This window comes from Falco biarmicus, chromosome 14 (genome assembly GCF_023638135.1).
Source record: "Falco biarmicus isolate bFalBia1 chromosome 14, bFalBia1.pri, whole genome shotgun sequence".
NCBI classification, from domain to species: Eukaryota; Metazoa; Chordata; class Aves; order Falconiformes; family Falconidae; genus Falco; species Falco biarmicus.
In genome coordinates this window covers 3,150,101-3,168,988 of record NC_079301.1, presented here as the reverse complement: position 1 = coordinate 3,168,988, position 18,888 = coordinate 3,150,101, and the positions used below count along the sequence as shown (strand labels likewise).

The following is an 18,888-nucleotide window of genomic DNA, read 5'->3' as shown; positions in this document are numbered from 1 at the left end:
TGCCAACAGCATGACGCAATGTTCAACATCAGACCCAACGTGCAAATTTGCAGAGGGAGGCAGCAATTACAAAGCATTGGTCAGAAGCAGAGAATGAAAAAAACCCACCAAGACGCCAAGATCACAGCGACCCACTATCAGAAAGTGCAGCAGTGAATCACAAAGAAAGCACAAAAGCCACAACACCATGCTATTTATCAATTTAAACTGTTTATACTTGACGGGGAAATAGCACATCGTAACTGTGATACCTAGCAGATGGCCAGCATTGCTCCTTACCTTTCATTTCACAACGCAAAGAGTTCAAGGAATTACAGAGCGGCTCTGCTCTCCAGGTAAGAAGCAAAACAACCAAAGCACAGTGCTTTGCAGACTGCATATTCAAAAAGGTACTCCCTAATATTATTCTTGTTTAGAAGTGACACCAGTGTATTTTAAGCAGTTTCTTCACAGTTTTCTTTCACATACAACTGCCTGATGTTAATACTGATGACCTGACCACAAGTGGTGAAGTGTATCAGGAGCAGCTCCTGTGGCTGATGTCCTGCAACTCCTGATCTGCCCACCCACAACTAAACAGCAGGCAGCAGAAGTCTGATGAGGAAGGCTTCATTCCCTGTGAAACTTCATTCATTGCAGGTTAAACAGCCTGAGTGCATTGCTTCCAGGCAGCTCTTCTCTCACCAACACCAGGTATATTTGACAGGATTGCCTTATCTCTTGCTCCTATTCCTTTTCAAAGAGTGGTGGAATGTTAAATAGAACACTCAAATTCTGTGATCACTTTCAGGTTGGTAAACAGAGCTACAGAGGTCAACAACCAGAGTTTGTTCAGTTATGGCATTACTGGAGGCTAACAAGTGACAGAAAAAAAAGCAATTCAGCGACAAAATTCACTGACACATGAGGATCTGACTTTCTGGGGTCAAAACAGTTTAAACTGATAGTCTATGACTGAACAGATGTGCTAACACCACTTCTGCATGTTTCTGAAGATAACAGAACTATTTTCACTTCTCTTATTTCTGATAGAAATTGAAAAATGACTGGATGATAGTAGGATGCTTTTACTGAACATGCAACAAAATTCTTGACACTGATGTTACAAGCATTGTTCTAGGCTGTCTGCAGTCTCAGAAGACACTGTAATGCAGGTTTGCAAGCAGTCGACGCTCAGAAAAATCTCTGGATTCTTTTTAATGAATTTTGGTGCATGTGTTTCAACTATTCATGAAAAATTCCTCTGCCAGCATTAGATGATTTAGCAGTTGGCAAATCTGCCCTTGATATATACATCAGGTGCAGACTCAAATGCCTGTGGGTATCTTGCAGCAGAAGTAAAACCATTAAAACTTACCCACTTTGGACATTTCTTACATTGGGGGCGAAGAAAAAAACTAAACCAAAACAGCCGTTTGTGGCTGAAAAATAGAGAACGCCACCAGGGATGGCAACTAAGTTACAGAGCCAAGAAAAACTGCCAGCTTTGGAGCCACCTCTCCTTTTTTCCCCAGCAGGAAGCTGTACCTACTCACTAAATACTTGCAAGGAACAGGAAGCAAAGCAAAGGTGTCTGAATAGGTTTCTGGCTTCTCTGCTAACGTACTTGCCTAGGGAAGCCCGTGCAGTCTGGGCAATTACAGAGTTGTGGAGGGCACTGAAAGTGCCAGGAAGCAGTTAAGGCATGGAGCTGTTGCAAGGAGAGCATTCCGATTTATATAAAAGAAATGCCGATATTTTCACCTTTCTAAAAAGTTAAGATTCTGAGATGTCTTATAGTTTCATGTATTATCTAACACTACAGAAAATCATTTAATACGAATGTTAAAATAATGTGCTTGAGACTCTTTGGAAAATGGGAAATATATCCAGGACTGCAGTATCTTTAATTTGTTAGTGGCAAGGTAGTCTATTTTCTATAGCTTCATTTATTTTCATTATTTCTGAAAAAAATTACCAAGAAAGCCACTGCATTTTTAAAAGCAAACTTTTTCAGGTCTTAGTATCCGTAAAATGATGAAGGAAAACAAAGTGAAAAAGAAACAAGGGACAACAGAATGGGCTTACAAGCTGAGGTTGCTGCATCAGCCAGTACTTGATGCATCTTGGGATAGTGGGAAGCCGAATGCCTTGTTATGTTTGTACAATGCTGCCAGTGTCAGTGGGACAAAATGGGTATTGGCTGAGAACAAAGCCTTCCTTCTACCTAATCCTGCAGGTCACTGGCGTAACAAGAATACAGATTCTGACTACACTATCCAAAATTTGATGTAATTTGTTGTTTTCTTTCTTTAAATATTGTGTCTTTAACCAGAGCAACGTCAGTCAGGGCACAACAGGCTCTACATGCTACAATGCCTTGAAGAATCTTTGTAATTATAGTTAAGAGAAATTCACAGTCCTACTAACAGAATTCGATTTGGAACCAGCATGTGGAGGGAGATCATGACAAAGAGCGAGGCAAACATCAAAAATAAACGGGTGAGCCAAATGGAGAAACTGTACTTGGCAAAAATGGTCTTTGACAAGTCTTCCTGAGAAATATGGAAAAAATATAACCCCTTACCCCCTTTGATACGGATTTAAACCATCCCAGGAAGCAAACAAAGAAAAGTAATGATTAGCATGCATATTTGTCATTTCTCATGGTGAAACGTGAAACAACTTTTTCCTTTCTCGTAAGTTTCTTCTAAGGAAGGGCAGTTTTCTCTTGTTTAGGCACAGGACGTACAGTTAATCACAGAAGAACCCCATGTCCCGACAGATATGCAACAATTTAAGCAATACGTAGAAGCAGCTATGTAAACTGTAAAATCAGGTGTTCACAAAAAGTCGTCACCAATTGCACAGTAAAATCAGATGCTAACAGCATGTTTTGTTTTATAATTATCTTCTATACCTTTTCTTTGCAACAACTTCTAGTGCTTTCCAATAGTTATGTCTATTTCCTCTGTGTCACAGCCCACAGGGTCTTACTGATCTCTCAGCATTTGGATCGTCCACTGATCACACAGCATTCCAAGACATTCCAGATACAGGAAGCACTGGTACTTAGTATTTCTGTAAAGAGATTAGAATTAAATCAGTAGCACGACATATGCTCCCCAGTATGCTTGCTATTAAAATAATCTGTATCTAATCAAACTACATTTATGTATTTCTTTTATTAGTATCTGAATGTCTGTGCTGCTTCTGAATGTGTGCTTACCAGTAGCTTTGGGAGATCAGCAGGGCCAGCTAAAAAGCAGGAACAGCAGAACATTTGATTGCTACTGAGGTGTATTTTTTTTTTTTTTTAATATAAACGAAGTTTCTCTAGCCTAAAAAGGAGGGCTGAAGAAATCACTGGGCTACTGTAGAAGATAAAAAAATGCCCTGACATGGCCATTAACATTTCTCTTGACCTGCAGCGATCCTTTCTAAGTAATCCATAGACCAAAAGCACTACTCTGGAAGGAAAACGCTGTATTTTCTTTCCTTCATCATTTCTCCACTGCATTAACAGCAAACAATTAAGAATGCAGGACTCTAAAACACACACGTGCACACATACTTCTTGGAATACTTAGAACATTTTTCTACCCATAAAATTATTTTTAGGGATATTACATGACATGGGGGGAAAAAAAACACCACTTCAGATGGGTAAATTAGGTTGCAGGCTCTGATATAACGCACGACTGGCAAAAGATTTACTTGTACAACAATACACAGGTAGACAGGTAGTGTTCTCACCTTAATTAAGGACAGAGCACATCACAACTTTTTATTTAATTATTTTTCCATTTACGCTGAAGGCCCCACCTTAATATTCTTCTGCAGTTGAAAAAAATACCTTTCTGAACTGTGAGTTTGCTTTTTGTAAAATGTTAACATTTTTCTTTTACAATTAACTTCGCCCATTTTGTCTTTTTTAAAGTCCATTATAAAAAGAAATGCCTGTTTTTTACTGATGCCTTATACCAATTATTGGTGCCTCCTGTACAGAAGTAACCCAAAAGGCTCATTCACATAAACCAAATTTAATCACAAAACACTGCTCTATCAAGATCTGGGCCAGAAAGACATTAGTAATTGACTAACACAACAGTTTTAATGAGACTGGTTTTTTAGGCACAGAAAGGTCTTACGGTAAATACATCTGTCTACAGATCATTCAGTTGTTGGGCAGGGGGTAGGGGAAGCTTGCTAGCACACTTAGTCATATAAATGATTTCATAAGGTCTGGAATAATTTAATTACCCTGTACATCATACTATCTGTACTTTAAATACATAATAGCGACTTTCCATGAAGCTTTAATAAATTTGAATTATGAAGTGGTGGAGGGAGGGGAACAGGAACCCAAGAGTCTCAAAGGAAAGGTACTTTCTAAGAGGAAAGTACTAACAGAACTATTAACAGCCGTATTTTTCAAACATCAGTTGAAATTTTTTTGTATCATTATTCAGGAGAGAGTTTGGAAAAGTATTATAAATTTTAAAGAGTTTACCGTGACAGTAAAGGTAACAAGACAGTTGTTACAGGAGAGCACTCATATTATCATTACAGAAGTTTTCAGCATGGCTGGAAACTATCTTTGGCCATATTCCAGTGAAATCAAAAGAGATACTGGCATGAAAAAGCAGTGTTGGTGAAACGGACAAAGCTTTTAGGCATTTGTTTTTTCATGTCAGCCATATGAATTCCCTTCACTGCACAGGGAGTTGGAACATACAATTCCAGTAATTCCTCTGCCAGAGCTAAGGGATCTCTGCATTGACTGAACCGTCTGTTCTTAAGGGGCTGTTTTGGGCAGCCATCCCTCAGTTTGGTGAAAACCCTGTTTATATGACTCATAGTATCTTAAGTGTAAACGACTCAGAAAAAGATTAAAAAATTGCAAAACTTATCCAGTCTAGAATAGAACTGGCAGGTATGTGATATTCCTGTAGAAAACACCTGGATAGTAAAAGGTGGTTTTAGGCTTTTTATTAGGTCACATCTTTACTTTGTGACATAAATACTACCAATTTGAATTATGATAATTTGTACTCAGTAACAAGGCAGAAGACTATATAATATATATGCATAGGTATGTTATCAATATATACCTGATACTGTCTCCCCTCTGCCTAACCTGCATAAGGGGAACTCCTGCTTGAATGGCCAAATGTCTCATACTGAGGTCACTGGTTAGAAAAACAGGCTGTTGCTGGCTCTGGTCTCCCCTAATGGCTGAGAATGCATGGGACTATGCAAAAGAGAAAAAAAAGTTATTAAAAATATGCATAATAATATACTGCAGATTACTGGAAGTGTTAGTTTACACTGAAATATAAAAATAATAAAGCTCACTACTGCATGTATGACATTGACGCAGTTAACATTAAGACTTCTAATGTTCCGTCTTTTTAAGTTAATTTTAGTGTCAAACCCTTATCTTGCAGCCACAAATAAAAGTGAATTCAAAGCAGCAACATATTCTTTGAGGTTTTGGGGGGTTTTTCACTGTTACACTGAACAGTGCCATAATATTTAATTTTCTGTATTCCTATAATAATTTTTAAAAGGTTCTAAATTCATGACAGGGATACCTTCAACATTTTCCAATTTTATGTTAAAAAAAAAAAAATCAGATCTTCTTCATGGCCCAAAATACCAGAAAGCTCCAGTCTGTTTCTGCAGTAGAACCATGCTACTTATGAGGAAAACATTTTGTTGTCATTTAGTTGCCTCATGGTAAACAAGTTCTCTGCATAAGTTATAGGTAGGAGCTGCAACAGTTGCTCATGTTAGTGAGGAGGATTAAAGTGAGGAAACACAACTAAGGAAACTGCATTTCTAAAAATAAATGAAAATGAATAATTTGTAATTAATAGAGGAAAGCCATACAAGACATTGGATAAATCAGTATTTCAGAATTTAGCTTCAGAAGCAAGGGAAGCAGACACTGACTTCTGGCTGACACATGAGGCCTGGAGATTTTGTAAAGTCTTTTATGATTAAACATTTCAGAAAGATGCTACTCCATAAGTAACAGTGAATTTACCTCTGATTACACAGAGACCAGACATCTCCATTTGCGGCTGAGGGGCTCCAGCAAAGTAGAGAAAGCACGGGGACCATTTCCTTGGCTCAGAAAGCAGGTAGCCCAAGCTCTATTGTGGCAGGTCCGCGGCTGCCAAGGGAAGGTGAGGGCCAGCAAGAGAATTCCTGCCTGGCACTTTCCCTGCAAGAGCAGAGGCCAGACTTTCCCATCTGTGGCCAGTGATCAAACATTAAGATAACTGAATATTATCGTTTAAAAAGAGTGGATGCTGTCTTGCCAGACGTATTGCTAGAAGAAGGAAAACATCATGAAGAAGCAAAATAAGTATGCTATATTGTTCATAAAACGAGTAAGTGATGTTCATTTGCTAAAGGTACCTTCACATAAAAATGTAACAACCTGAAGTAATTATCAAAACTAGATACCTTCCGGAGAAGCAGCATTCAGGGCAGCTGATCTGCAGGAGCTGGTGCTCTCAGATACAGGTTTGGCTTCCTCTCTTGCCTCTCAGCCAGCTCTGGTGAGGGCTCTGCAGGCTGCAGAGCAATACGCTTGCCAGCATGGAAGCAAAAGCTCAGACAAGTAACAATGGGCTTTTCACAAGCTCACGTTTTCATCACCCCCGCGTCTAGCGAGGAGACAAGGCAGGCAGAAAGGTCCCATGGGCTGCCTCCGGGCTGCAACTAGCAGCCTGCAGCACGTGAAGGCTGCAAGTCCTGCAGCCCTTGCCCAAAGCGCTTCCTTCACAGCAGGTTTTCTTCCCTAACAGAGTGTGCAGGATTTGGTCTAATTCACACCTTGGAAATGCCAGCAGCAGTTGCACGCAGTCAGAATTAGTTCCAAATTAAACAGCACCATCTCCCGGTGAAGGTAGGCTCGTGCCTCATTTCCCCCCCCACTAAATTTCCAAGATACTAATACTATACAAATGTATTTTACAGGAAATAATGTATTGGACTGGATTCTTTCTTTTCTCTTTTACATCTTCATTACAAAAACAAGCCTGATTTCTTGTGTCTAAAGTAAATGAGACAGATCAAATCTGTACTTGGGCTCTCTACCTATACTGACACATCTCGTACTTGCAAAATTTGCACATACAGAAACAGACGACAGGAAGAGACCAAGCGAGTCAGGGCACCTAACAGGCTGAGAACAGCCAGTAATGGAAGCATAAAGTATGCAAACAGTAGAAATACATGAAGCACTACTGATACATCAGTGTAACTTCCAGCCAGCAGCATCTAAGTCATTAATTGACTGAGCTGGAGCAGAGTCTGTGGCTGGATTTGCAGCACCAAATAAAGCAGACTAATACAAGTGGGGCCCCACACCGACGCTTCACACACTTCAGAAAAGTTTGCTTTTCAGAATGTGTCTGAAACTTCGGCCCAGGCACGGAATGTTCATCAGAGATGGAAGCACACACTCTGGTTAGTTTAACCTAAAGGGGAACCAGTTTGTGCACTCCCAGGCTGCTCCGAGGCGTGAACTGCAGCACGCCAAGCCTAACAACCGGGATGTGTCCTACCTGAAAGCACACACCCAACCTGAACACCGCTGCCTCCCTGAAGAGGTGTCTGATTTTTTTTAAAAGTAATTTAAAATGTGAGTACATACTGCTGGATTATGCATTTTACAAAAAAAAAAAAAAAGCACTTTGTTTGCTTGCTTGTTTAAAACTTCTGCCCGATTTCATTTGACATAGCCTAGTTCTGACATGAAAAGCAGGGAATAGTAATCTCTCATACAACCTCTCCTCACACAGAAATCCATGCTGATGTCCCTGGAATTCTACATGTGCTACGCTGCTTGCTGAGATCGGGGCTCAAAATCATTTGGTGGTCAAAATGTAAGCACAAGTAAGATTCACACAGTAGTATTACAATGTATCTGGGTTTGTTTTCAGTTTCTTCCTAAAATCCCTAGCAAAACAAACTTTCTCAGAAAACATTACTCGAGACACCTGTTCTGAGTTCTAATTTCTCATTTAGAGATGACTGCTCCACACACAAAGCAAAAACTCCTTTTCTACACCCATTAGCTTGCATTTATAAACAATAAAATTAATTTGCCATTTTCTTGTCCAGTCATTCATTATTATACGCTCCCTCTGTATTTTTTCATAGTAAGGCTTGGTTTTGACGGCTCTGAGTACTGTGGTCTCATCAGCAAACTGTGTCACCTTACTAGCACTGCCTTTTGCCTGTCTTTACAGGGAAAAAAACCTTCAAGACAGGTGGCCAATCCTTCCTCTGGTCAAGTATAACTAGTAAACAAATGAAACTGCAGGCATGGCTCTGCAGCAGCCTAAATGGGTCGAAGTCTGGAGAGCATACGGATCTCTTCCCCTCTGGCTATGTACTCCTGCCCCTCTCCTTGCACAGGCGCTGGTGCCAGTAGCAGCAGTCAGCGTTCGTGGGCTGACCAGGCTGGCCCTGCTCACCCAGAAGCTGGAACAGCACAAGGACGACACAAGGGAAGCGGCTGTAGCATACAGCTGGAGCTCGTAACCAAATTATCACTCTTTTTAATGCTGGTCTTTTCACCGGCCTAAAATGAAATATTTATTTGAGCATCCTTTTAAAATAGTCCCTGGTTCTTTGTTTTCTCCTATGCAGAGATTTCTCCTAGATTCACTTCATCTTTGATGAAGAGTTTCACCTTCTCACATACATGCAGATGATCCTGGAAATCAAATACTGGGCAAATAAAAGCAAGATTTTAAACTCAGGTTACCTTTAATTACTCTATGACCTTTTTTGCTATTCGTATCGGTATATTTGTATTGCGATCGGTTGGATCACAAAGTCAGGTCTGGCTTCCACTACGATTAGGAACGTGTGATATGCCCCACACGCCAACATCTGTTACCCTCAGTGGCTGCCCCAGTTACCAGCCGTTTCAGCAGTAAGTGCTGGGTTATGTTGTGCTGCACAGTATGGAGGATTCGTCTGGTTCCTGGATGGGGGAACAATGAGATTTCGAGCATTAGCAGTGGTTTGGGGCTTCTTTTTGTACCACAGATTGGTTCAACAGCCATACCGCAGGTTTAGATGCACTGCTGCAATGACTATGCAAGAGCTGTGTATTACAATTTGTCTATGACAGAGCAAGTATCAGTGATATACACTAATGGGGCTCAATGAAAGAAGAAAAAACCCACATTGTCTGTGTGCTTGGGACAGGTATCAGTGGGGAACAAAGAAAGATAAAATGCTGAAAGCAAAAAGCAGCTTGAATTGCCAATGCCTAGGGCCAAAGAACAGGAAGAATTGTTTAATCACCAAGCCTCCTGTCAGTGTTTATTGGCGTTACTCCTTTTTTTTAAAAAAACCCCAACAAACCACAAACAACTTGCGAAAACAAAGCCAACCCTTAATAGCAAATAAACTGGCAAGACAGATTTGGTAGTCTCGAGTTAAAGTCGTAAATGTATTTATCAATCTTTAAAGCTTGCCTGGTTAGCCCTGAGAAAGAGAAGCAACAACCTAGAGTGAAGTTCTGCACTTAGCAGTAAAATGCTGAATAACTGCTAAATGGTCTGGTAGGATGCTTTGATTTAGTTTTCAATTGTGTAGACAGCATTTTGGCAGAGGATTCCATATGGCAAGCTTGTTGATTTAAATACCCAGAGGTTAAAAATTAATCAGAATACCAGACTACTTTTGCTTTACTTCCATTTTGACTATAAAAACCCTTTTAACTGCATCCAAAGTAATTTACCCAGCTTTTCCACTTTTACAGCAGTAGACCCAGTAAAATATTAAAACAACTATGATAACCAGTGCTACTGCAGGAAGGACAGTTACTAAAAATCAGATCTAGAGTGTTCCAAAGGTGGTTACATTTGGGGCCCATGCACCAATACTCCATCCAGTCCATTCTTAAGTAACCACATCTTCAAATAAAAGTATTAATTTTTGGCAACATTATTTTAATTTAAAAAGTAATGTCAAAAAAAGGAAGGTATTTTGCTATATAATTATTTATTATTGAATACTGCAGGGGTCAAGAGATGCAGCATTTCTCCTGTTTGTCTAAAGATGTTACTTAACACACATCTTATTCTAAATTTGATGCAAATGCACTCTGCCAGGCTTCGGGTCAACCACGTCCAAGTTAGCATTCCCAAAAGTCCAAGATAATACGCTTTCTTGGGAATGGGGTATGTTACCCCAGTCATGGCATGGCGTGACCCAGGTCAATGATCTTTTCGCCAGCTGTAAGCGTGGCAAAGCCTCTCACTTTCCACAACAGACTATGCAGATATAATTGAAACATCACATTGCTATCTGTCATTATGACATTGATGCCCCTTCTATGAAAAAGCAGCAATACAACCCATAGTAGAGTCACACACTATATCCCCTCTGCTTTTAATAGTAAGACTTGTAATGGGATAAGAACGTTGCTTTATTTTCATTAATTCAGGGCTTCTTTTCCCCCCTCTCCTACAGCACTACTTCCTCTGCTAATACAAAGGATATCCCTAGAACGGGATGTCCCCAGCCGTCCTCATGATGGGAAGGTTCTTTTGACAGGGATTCTGCATCATTTGTTGATGCAAACAGTCTGGATTTGGGTAACCTTTTCTGGAAGTTTGACCTTGATCTCTATGGAAAATTCTTTTCTTACTGCTATTTATAGGTAATATTGGTATTGACCTGGCTATGTTTTAGGATACATATATACAGTTTCAATAATGTAGCATTCTATTTCTTTGGAGTTGCACTAATATTTGAACAGCGTACTCCGTTATCTAATCTGGTATATTGGCTACACCTGGAGGCTAGCTGCACATTCATAAACAACAGACTGGGTCACAGAGAAAATTTTGCCTTGAATCCACCAGATAATCAGATGAGCTTTGTAATACTGCCCTGGTATTTTCTTGCTAATTTCCTATCAAGTCTAAGGGCCAAGCTACGTGTAAAAAACAAATACACTAGCTACAGGACCAAGATTTACTACTCAGATGACTAGATTACTTTTTTAAAAAGGAAAGTAACAACTACATAATGGAGAATATGATATTAAGATACCTGATTTTTTTTAAACTAAAGAGATTTTGATCAACCTGGGGGAAAAAATTAACTTGCCATTACACAGCACAATTAGGGTCTAAAGCAAAATACCTGAGACAATAACGAGCATGTGAACATTGAGGATTACAGTGATTACCTACATTATGGATTACATGGCCTACACATTCTAAAAAGAGAAAATGCTGCACTTAGATCCCAGATTTGATGCACTGTAGCGGAGTTACTGAGCTTATGCAGATTGTAAATGAAGATCAACATCTACTTTCATGGATCACATTGCAGGGTCTAAATTTAGTTCATCATTAAAAATATATTTAACAAGCTGCATTTACATAGCATACATTTAAGCAAACAAACCAATCCCACACCCTACCTGCAAAAAGGTTTTTCATTTTTACATTGACAATAAATATTGGTAGGACAGAACTTGTCTGTATTACCCAGGCAGGTCTTAAAGTCTTCAACTCCAGTGCAGTCGGCTGTATATTAAAACAAAACAAACATTTATTTAATGCAATTATACATTAACATACTGTTAGTGGTCTGTATTTCTAATTACATCAGAAATTTAAGCTGCATATGACATAGTCTGAAGACGATACTAAGTCTTACTTTCCAATGACTTGCGCCTTCAAAATTTGAAGTTATATGAGAAATGAAAGTTTATCTGCTTAAATTACTTTACTCTGATTTCGTACCCATCTTCCAGTTAGCCAGTAAGCTGTATAGCTTATATCATTATGATTTTTGTTGCATTATTTAAGTGCAGTTGTATCTGAATTCCACTATTTATCAACTCTGGATTGTTAGCAAAGGCTCAAAGTCTTGAAACCCATTTGAGACTCAAACCTTCTAATCATAATCTAAATTAAAACCTTTTTGTGTTGGGATTATTCCTTATTTTGGTGTACAAAAGGATCTGTTTTGCATCAACGTCAGTTCTCCTCCATCTCTTTTACTGTGTAAACCTTGTGGGCTGTAAACTATGTTCCAGAAGTTTGCAGTACTGCACAGGCACACGGCTGTCTAAAAATAACTGCCTCATCAGCAACCTTAATCAGACATCAAAAGTCACCGTGGTTGGTGCTCAAAGCTGACATTCTTTGCTACCTGTTCCTTTCCTATGTAGGACTCTGAATGAATGCTCTACTCATCGTTCATACCAGCAAGCTACAAGCTGACGCAGAGCTGCTGGTGCAAAACCACCAAAGTCCATGATTTATGGAGATGTACCTGACACCTTGACCGACAATGTTTAACCCAACAGGCAATTGCAAGACACCACTGGATATGTTGAGAGAGTCGCCAATGCAACAAGTATAATTCTGTGTAACTTTTCACAATGAGAAGAAAATGTGTTTAGAAGGAAACCAGTAAGTCAGAACTAAAGGAGATCCCTGGGCAGATCCTTCTGAGCCTACCTGGCAAATGATAAGAAGAAAGCACTATCAGAGCATTAATATTACCATTTTCCTATTGCAAGAGGGATTTTACACCATGAACAGGTGGATTAGCAGACTTGTGACTAATGCGTTATTAACTTGAAAAACTGTGCTATGGGCAGTCTTTATTTCAAGAAAAGATGGAAGTGTCCTTCCACCCCACTGTCCAAGACAATCTAATCCAACATTTACAGTTAATGAGAGATAAATCTAAATGATTACACAGTGGTCAAGGCTTGCATTCATACAGATCTATTTAAATATACTGCATTCCCTTCTCGCAAGAGGGCATCAGCATCGAAGCGCTTTCCAAGACAACCTAAATATAGGTTATATGTTACAACTATGAAGTACAGAACAAGGAAAAATCCCTAACAGTATTATCTAGGAGATAAGCAACACTACTGTTTTGTAGCTACCTGTATGATCAGTAACAACATTACAATTGTTTTAGCAACGTTACAAAAAATACTAAGGGAGTAGAAAATAACTAGCTGTGACTGTTGGAGAGCGAGCGAGCACATATGCCTTTTGATATTATTGCTGTAACATTCCATGTTATTAGGGAACTCACTGCTGATAGTACTGTAGTCTATATAAATGCAAAGTTACCCTTAAAGTGGTAATGGTTTTTTTGGCAATTGAAAGGCTTAAGTAGCATAAAAGGAATTCCAGTTCCTCAAATGACAAACCAAAACTCTATTAGAAAAATAACTGCAGCCGGTTTATACCCGTCAGGTCAGTAATACCTGATTACTAGTAACTGGTAGCTACCAGGTAAAGAACAGTTATAATAATAAATAAATAGAATTAATTTTTAGAGCATCTTTTCATAAAAAATTTTGTGACCGAAACTGTATAGTCTAACAAATCAGACACAATTTGACGTAACAACTTCTCATTTAAAATAACCTTTTTTCAATGCATTCTGGTTGTCACACGCTTTAATTACTCATGATTTTCTCCCTGTTGATCTCAAAAAAAATTATCTAAAAATACTTGCTATAAAAACAACGTAGTTTTTTAACCCATATACCAAGTAATTCTTCCGACTGAAAAAGAACTGAACCATCTTACTCATTTAGAACGCATCCTTTTGACATTGACAGATTGACTCAAAATGATTTAAAACCACCAGAATACCTAAGTGTTTCAGTTGTAATTCATATGGTTGCAAGCTTTTTAATATACAGAAGTAAAAAGTAGGTGCAAGTGACCACATTTTTGTCTTGCATACCTATGTCTGTAAAATATCACCATACTCCTGGCAGTACAGAACACAAGAACTACGAAACACTTTGTAACAGCAAACACAGGTAAGCAGCTGTCACATGGAGGTCTTCACATTTGCATTGTTTTCCCATTATTTAAAAATAAACATATGGAGAATTTCCTCAGAAGCAATATGGCTGGCATTGCAATACCAGAGCAGCGCTCCCACAGCTGAGCCAGGCATCTGACAGCCACAGCCCTGTTCTGACCAGCTATAAAAGCAAAACGCATCCATGTCTCAAGTGCTAAAGCTTCATGTTCACTCAGCGAATCGCTGGCCAGGAGCAGAATGAAACACAAGACCTCAAGAATGGACATCCTGAAGCCAACTGTGGTAAAACACCCTTTCTTCCAGCAGCAGAGTGCACTCTCCTTTCTGCTACTGTTATTTACTGTAGCAAGCCAAGGATCTTGGATTTTGAGCTTGTTTTACAGCATTTTCCTCTATGAAGAATTACTAATTAACTTGTTACAGATATAACTTCCTGAAAACTTCTCCAGCATATTTTCTTTTATGACAACTGGGTACTTCCATAAAGATGTCTCATTAATCTTGCTATTTCTGAACTGTTGAATACATACACAAAGTACTCCTTTAATGATGTGAGTTTCAACACACCAAAGTGTCTGTCACAAGCATTTATCTGTTCTCCTTTTAGGGTTATGTTACCTCTTAAAAGTTTTAAAGATAGCAAGTTTTGAATGTATTTCAAGACAAAGTGCCTTGAATATACATTGTTTTTAAAGACATGTCAAAGGCACAATCAAGAGTTTACAAATGATGATTAAAAGGCTATTACCAGACTGGTCTTAAGATGTTTACCTCAGTAAAAGAAACAGCACGATCCTTCTTTAGCTGTAATGCAGAAGCCCGAAGGACGAATTCATACACACACGCTGTTCTGCTTGGCAGGGAATTTCCCTCTGGTTCCAGATCACAGCTGCCAAGCGCCGCTACTTCGAGTTGTACACAAACAGCTTTACCTAGGGCTTTTAAATTTGATTAAGACAAAAGATGCAGAAATGTAATTTGCAGTTTTACTTGGGTGAGATGTTTTAATGAAGCGGATAACAAACCCCAAGCTACTGACTTTGTCATATTGTCAGCATTTTATTGGAGGCAACAGGTCTGGACTGGCCCTTGCAGAAGGGCTGCAGAGGCCATCAGCAGGTGTCTCATTTTAGTGCCTAAGTAAAACCAATGCCAATAAGCCAAAACAGCTGTTAGCTTTGTATGCCACAAGCACACCCATTTCTCTTCTTTTTTTGTCTTAGTTTCTAGAACACACAAAAATCAAGTGCAAAGTTACACATACTACTGCTACAGTCTAGGTTGATTACACTAGACTAATTTTATTTTCTCAAATTGAGAGCTGTAACTAAAGCAAACTTACTGACCAAAATCAATGGTGGAAGCTGGTCAACTGCTTGTTAGCTTTAATCTTAAACAATTTCAGAACTGCTTCAAGATGGCTTTGGAAAACACTCTTTTCTACTACTGTTGCGTTGCAGGTTCCAAGGGAGGCGCAAACAGAAAGCACGTTACACACATCTCACACAGGGCTATTGCGACTGCTACAAATAAAGCATAAAAAAAGTTACCAACACTTCAAACCATGACAGCCTCAGTTTAGACCCAATACCTGATCACAGTAAGGGAAACGCATGGAATTTCCTTCAGCTATTTTACTGAAAGCAATCAGCCCATAAGCGAAAGGGTGAAGAATAACTGCACCTTGAGTACTAGTGTTCTGGCTCTGCCCCGCAGTAAATGCGGAGCTCCCAAATGCATGTCCCTTTCACCACTCCTGAGTCAGGGATAAAACTTCCATTTCCCTCTCCCTCCTACTCTTCTACAACCTGTTAGTGAGTACTAAAATGCTTAATTTTTGCAACACAAAATAGATCTGGCCATTAGACTTTAAAACGTAAAGAAGTTTCTTTAAATAAAAAAAAATAGTGTAAAATCGAGATTTTCCAACTTCTAGACTTCCTTCTCTTTAGCATTTCAGCTGGGTTTACACACTCACTCTGGTCTACAAGAAGAGCACATCAACACTGCAGTAATATAAATAATACGGTAACTTCTAGAACGGTTTCAATTACAGCCCTCCTCCACTACCGTTTACCATCAGTATGTATCCGAGCTGTGCTTCTTAGAATCCCTGCAATTTAAAATAAAAATTACAAACTAGAGCATACTAATGCTTCTTTTTAAAAACTACAGGCTTTGTAGGACCCCACCTTCTTTCTAGATTTAAAATACATTTTCTGTATTTGAATATGATTTAGAAATACTCCAGACTTTCACTACCAGGTAACTACACTGATGCATTAAAATATCGTTACAGTATTTGCAAAGTTATTCAAGAATCATAATGGTAACCTGCCATTGCAATAGCCACATTACTTATTCACACAATTTTTCTTCTTTAAGTAGTTACACTGTAGGTTACACCATGTATTAAATTATTTATGACCCCTGGATTGGCAAACTACCTGGAAGTTTATCATGGAGCCATAACGAAGTAAATATATTTGTTATCTGCCTGGTTCTGCTAACAATATGTGTCATTCCGCCAGCACAGATAAAAGCTGCCTTTTTTCTCCCAAGTTCTGAGCTACAGCATTCTTTAAAAGAAATTACTAAGAAGAAAAAATGGAAGCACTTCTCAGAATTTAAGACACATAAACAACTGAATGCTGAGCATTAATATGTCCTGCATGTTACTGCAGTGATTATTTTTTTTTTCTGGGAATGTATGTTTCAGTACTTCAGGGGTGAAGTTTTTTCCCCCTCAATGTCAGTGAAAAAGGTGTGACTTAGGTTTGTCTTTTTTTTTAAAAAAAAAACCAAATTAACTTCTAAAACATACATTAGAGAAAAGGAATTGACAGTTTGCCCTATAGATGAGACAACATACAGAAGTTACACTTAATTTTTAAAAAGTATCTTATCACCCTTTATTTTCAGGTGCTTCACAACAATATGACAAAATAAAGTTATCACAAACAGTTTACTGCAAATAAAAAATTACTATCAACAATTTCAAAATCTCTATATAATACAATCGATCATAAATAAAAAACATGCGTTAAATTAAAACTTTCTATATTATAAAATATCATGTGACCCAGTTCTTTTAAGACACTGGATTTTTCACAAATAAGTAACTTACACCATATAAAAATCACAGTATACATTCTTACTTTTATTATGTTAGTGTATTATTGCATTATGAAAGAAACTTTTAAGTGACAATTAATGATATACTTGAGAGGCATTTCAAAGTGTTTCACTATAAATTACTAAAGTCATGTCTTGCAGTGCAACTTTTCCTGTGTACTGGGTCTGAAACCTTAAAGAGCTCAAGTCAGGCACATATTTCAAATGAGGACTCAGCAGCATGGCACAACGTAGATTTGAATCTGCTTTTTTAAAGCTCTTGCATAGCACCTTTACCATGAATTATTTATACAGAGATGTGGCTACAGTTCCTTGTAGTTATTTGGAACAAGTCACCTACGCAGTATGACACAAAAGGTGGAGGCTCAGATGTCTGAACTGAAGAGGGCAGGCACCTTCTTAACCTGACAAAGGCTTCACAAAACGGCAGCTGCACAGTACGGATTCAGAGTCACCGTTCCAATACCTGCACAGAGCAGCAGAGTAACCTGATTTGAGCTACCCTGATTTCAGCAAATACATTCCAAACTTTTCTGTAATAATCAGCACTTTTTTTGGTAATTCTACGAATTTCTCTCATCATGTATCTCACATGGGTGGACAAGACTATGACTGACAAACAGAAGTTTATGTTAGTAAAGAACTAGTATATCATATTCCAGGTTTTTATTAAAAAATTCCTTCCCACTACTAATAAATCTATGCTCCAGGACAGAGAAATACCAATGAGAGATCAACTATGGTCTTTCTGAAAGCAGAGAACATACCCAGACAGGATACAAAATTTCATACTTTTTTTGTCCCATTTTCTTTGGCTGCAGACTGGGAAACTGACATCTTTAGCTATAGCTGTTTCAGTGCCAGAGCCCAAGCCTCTAATCTTAGCCCCAGCTTTTCAACTGCTAGGGATATTAAACAAAAACTGTTGGTAGAAAACAAACAAACAGTACACTGCCTTGTGGAGAGAAATGAGAAACTGACAAAAAAAGTAAAACTAGAAAGTGACACTAGTAGGCAAAATCTGTGCTGGAATAAACCTGTGCTGGCTCACTCCTCTGGTCCACCACCAAGAAATGATGCAGCACAGGGTACCATTTCATGAGCTCTAGAACCCTACTCCTCACTGTTCATTCATCAAAAAACAATAATTTCATATCCCAGAAAAAGTATCTAATACTTCTGAATGATGATTTAACTCTCGGGTACAGTTCTATTACAATTTTGCCCTAAGGAGTAATTTGAGACAAACACAGCCTAAGGACAGCTTGTGATCACATCCATTTACAGCATGAACTCGTAAAATCAGGGGCTGTAATACAAACTGCTTGCTCTAGCTCTTCACTGCCTAACCACCAAGGAGTCCAAAGCACCTTCTGCAGACCAGGCACTTTCACGTGCACCGTGAGATTTGAGTGGCAATGCACTTGTGTGGAAAGGACCAGAGCAGCTTTTGGCACTGTGGGTGGTGGGCAGTCTTTTAAGGCCTACCCTTGCTCTAAAGGGCAGACACGCTCAATCCTGAACAGCTATCCAAGGAAGCTTCCCGCCCTGTTCCCAGAAGACTAATGCCTGTGCATAGTTTTCCACTACATACTGAAAAAATGTCACCACAGTAAACTCCTAGAAAATCCATGCAAACCTGCATCATCTTACGTTTCTTGTTGACTTGAGGCAGCGTACCACTCAAAGGACGTAAATTTAAATAGAATCTAGGAGTAGAGCAGATGGTTTTTCCTTTATGCTTTTTTGCCCAGAATCTGATCAAAGAGAGATAATAAAATTTCTGCCATCCAGTCTTGCACTTGAAAATGGTAATTTCTTCACCATCATCACTTCCTGCCTTATGTCTGCATCTGTTTCCCTGGAAATGGCATACGAAGCCCAGCCATCTAATTTTTCTACTCCTCT

At 38.8% G+C, this 18,888-nt stretch overlaps 1 protein-coding gene across 2 annotated transcripts in view; it reads right to left on the bottom strand.

Moving 5' to 3' along the window:
- ZNF711 (zinc finger protein 711) overlaps nt 1–13,246 on the bottom strand; it is a 55,333-nt gene extending 42,087 nt beyond the window's left edge. The window contains exons 1-3 of one of the 2 annotated variants that reach the window (XM_056359322.1): nt 6,032–13,246; nt 5,094–5,233; nt 2,900–3,060 (exon numbers count right to left, since the gene is read on the bottom strand). The gene's annotated coding sequence lies outside the window, so the exon portion shown is untranslated. Of the gene's footprint in view, nt 1–2,899; nt 3,061–5,093; nt 5,958–6,031 lie in introns of those variants that run through there. The other variant, XM_056359324.1, reaches the window with a different exon arrangement.
- Nucleotides 13,247–18,888: the final 5,642 nt, after the last annotated feature.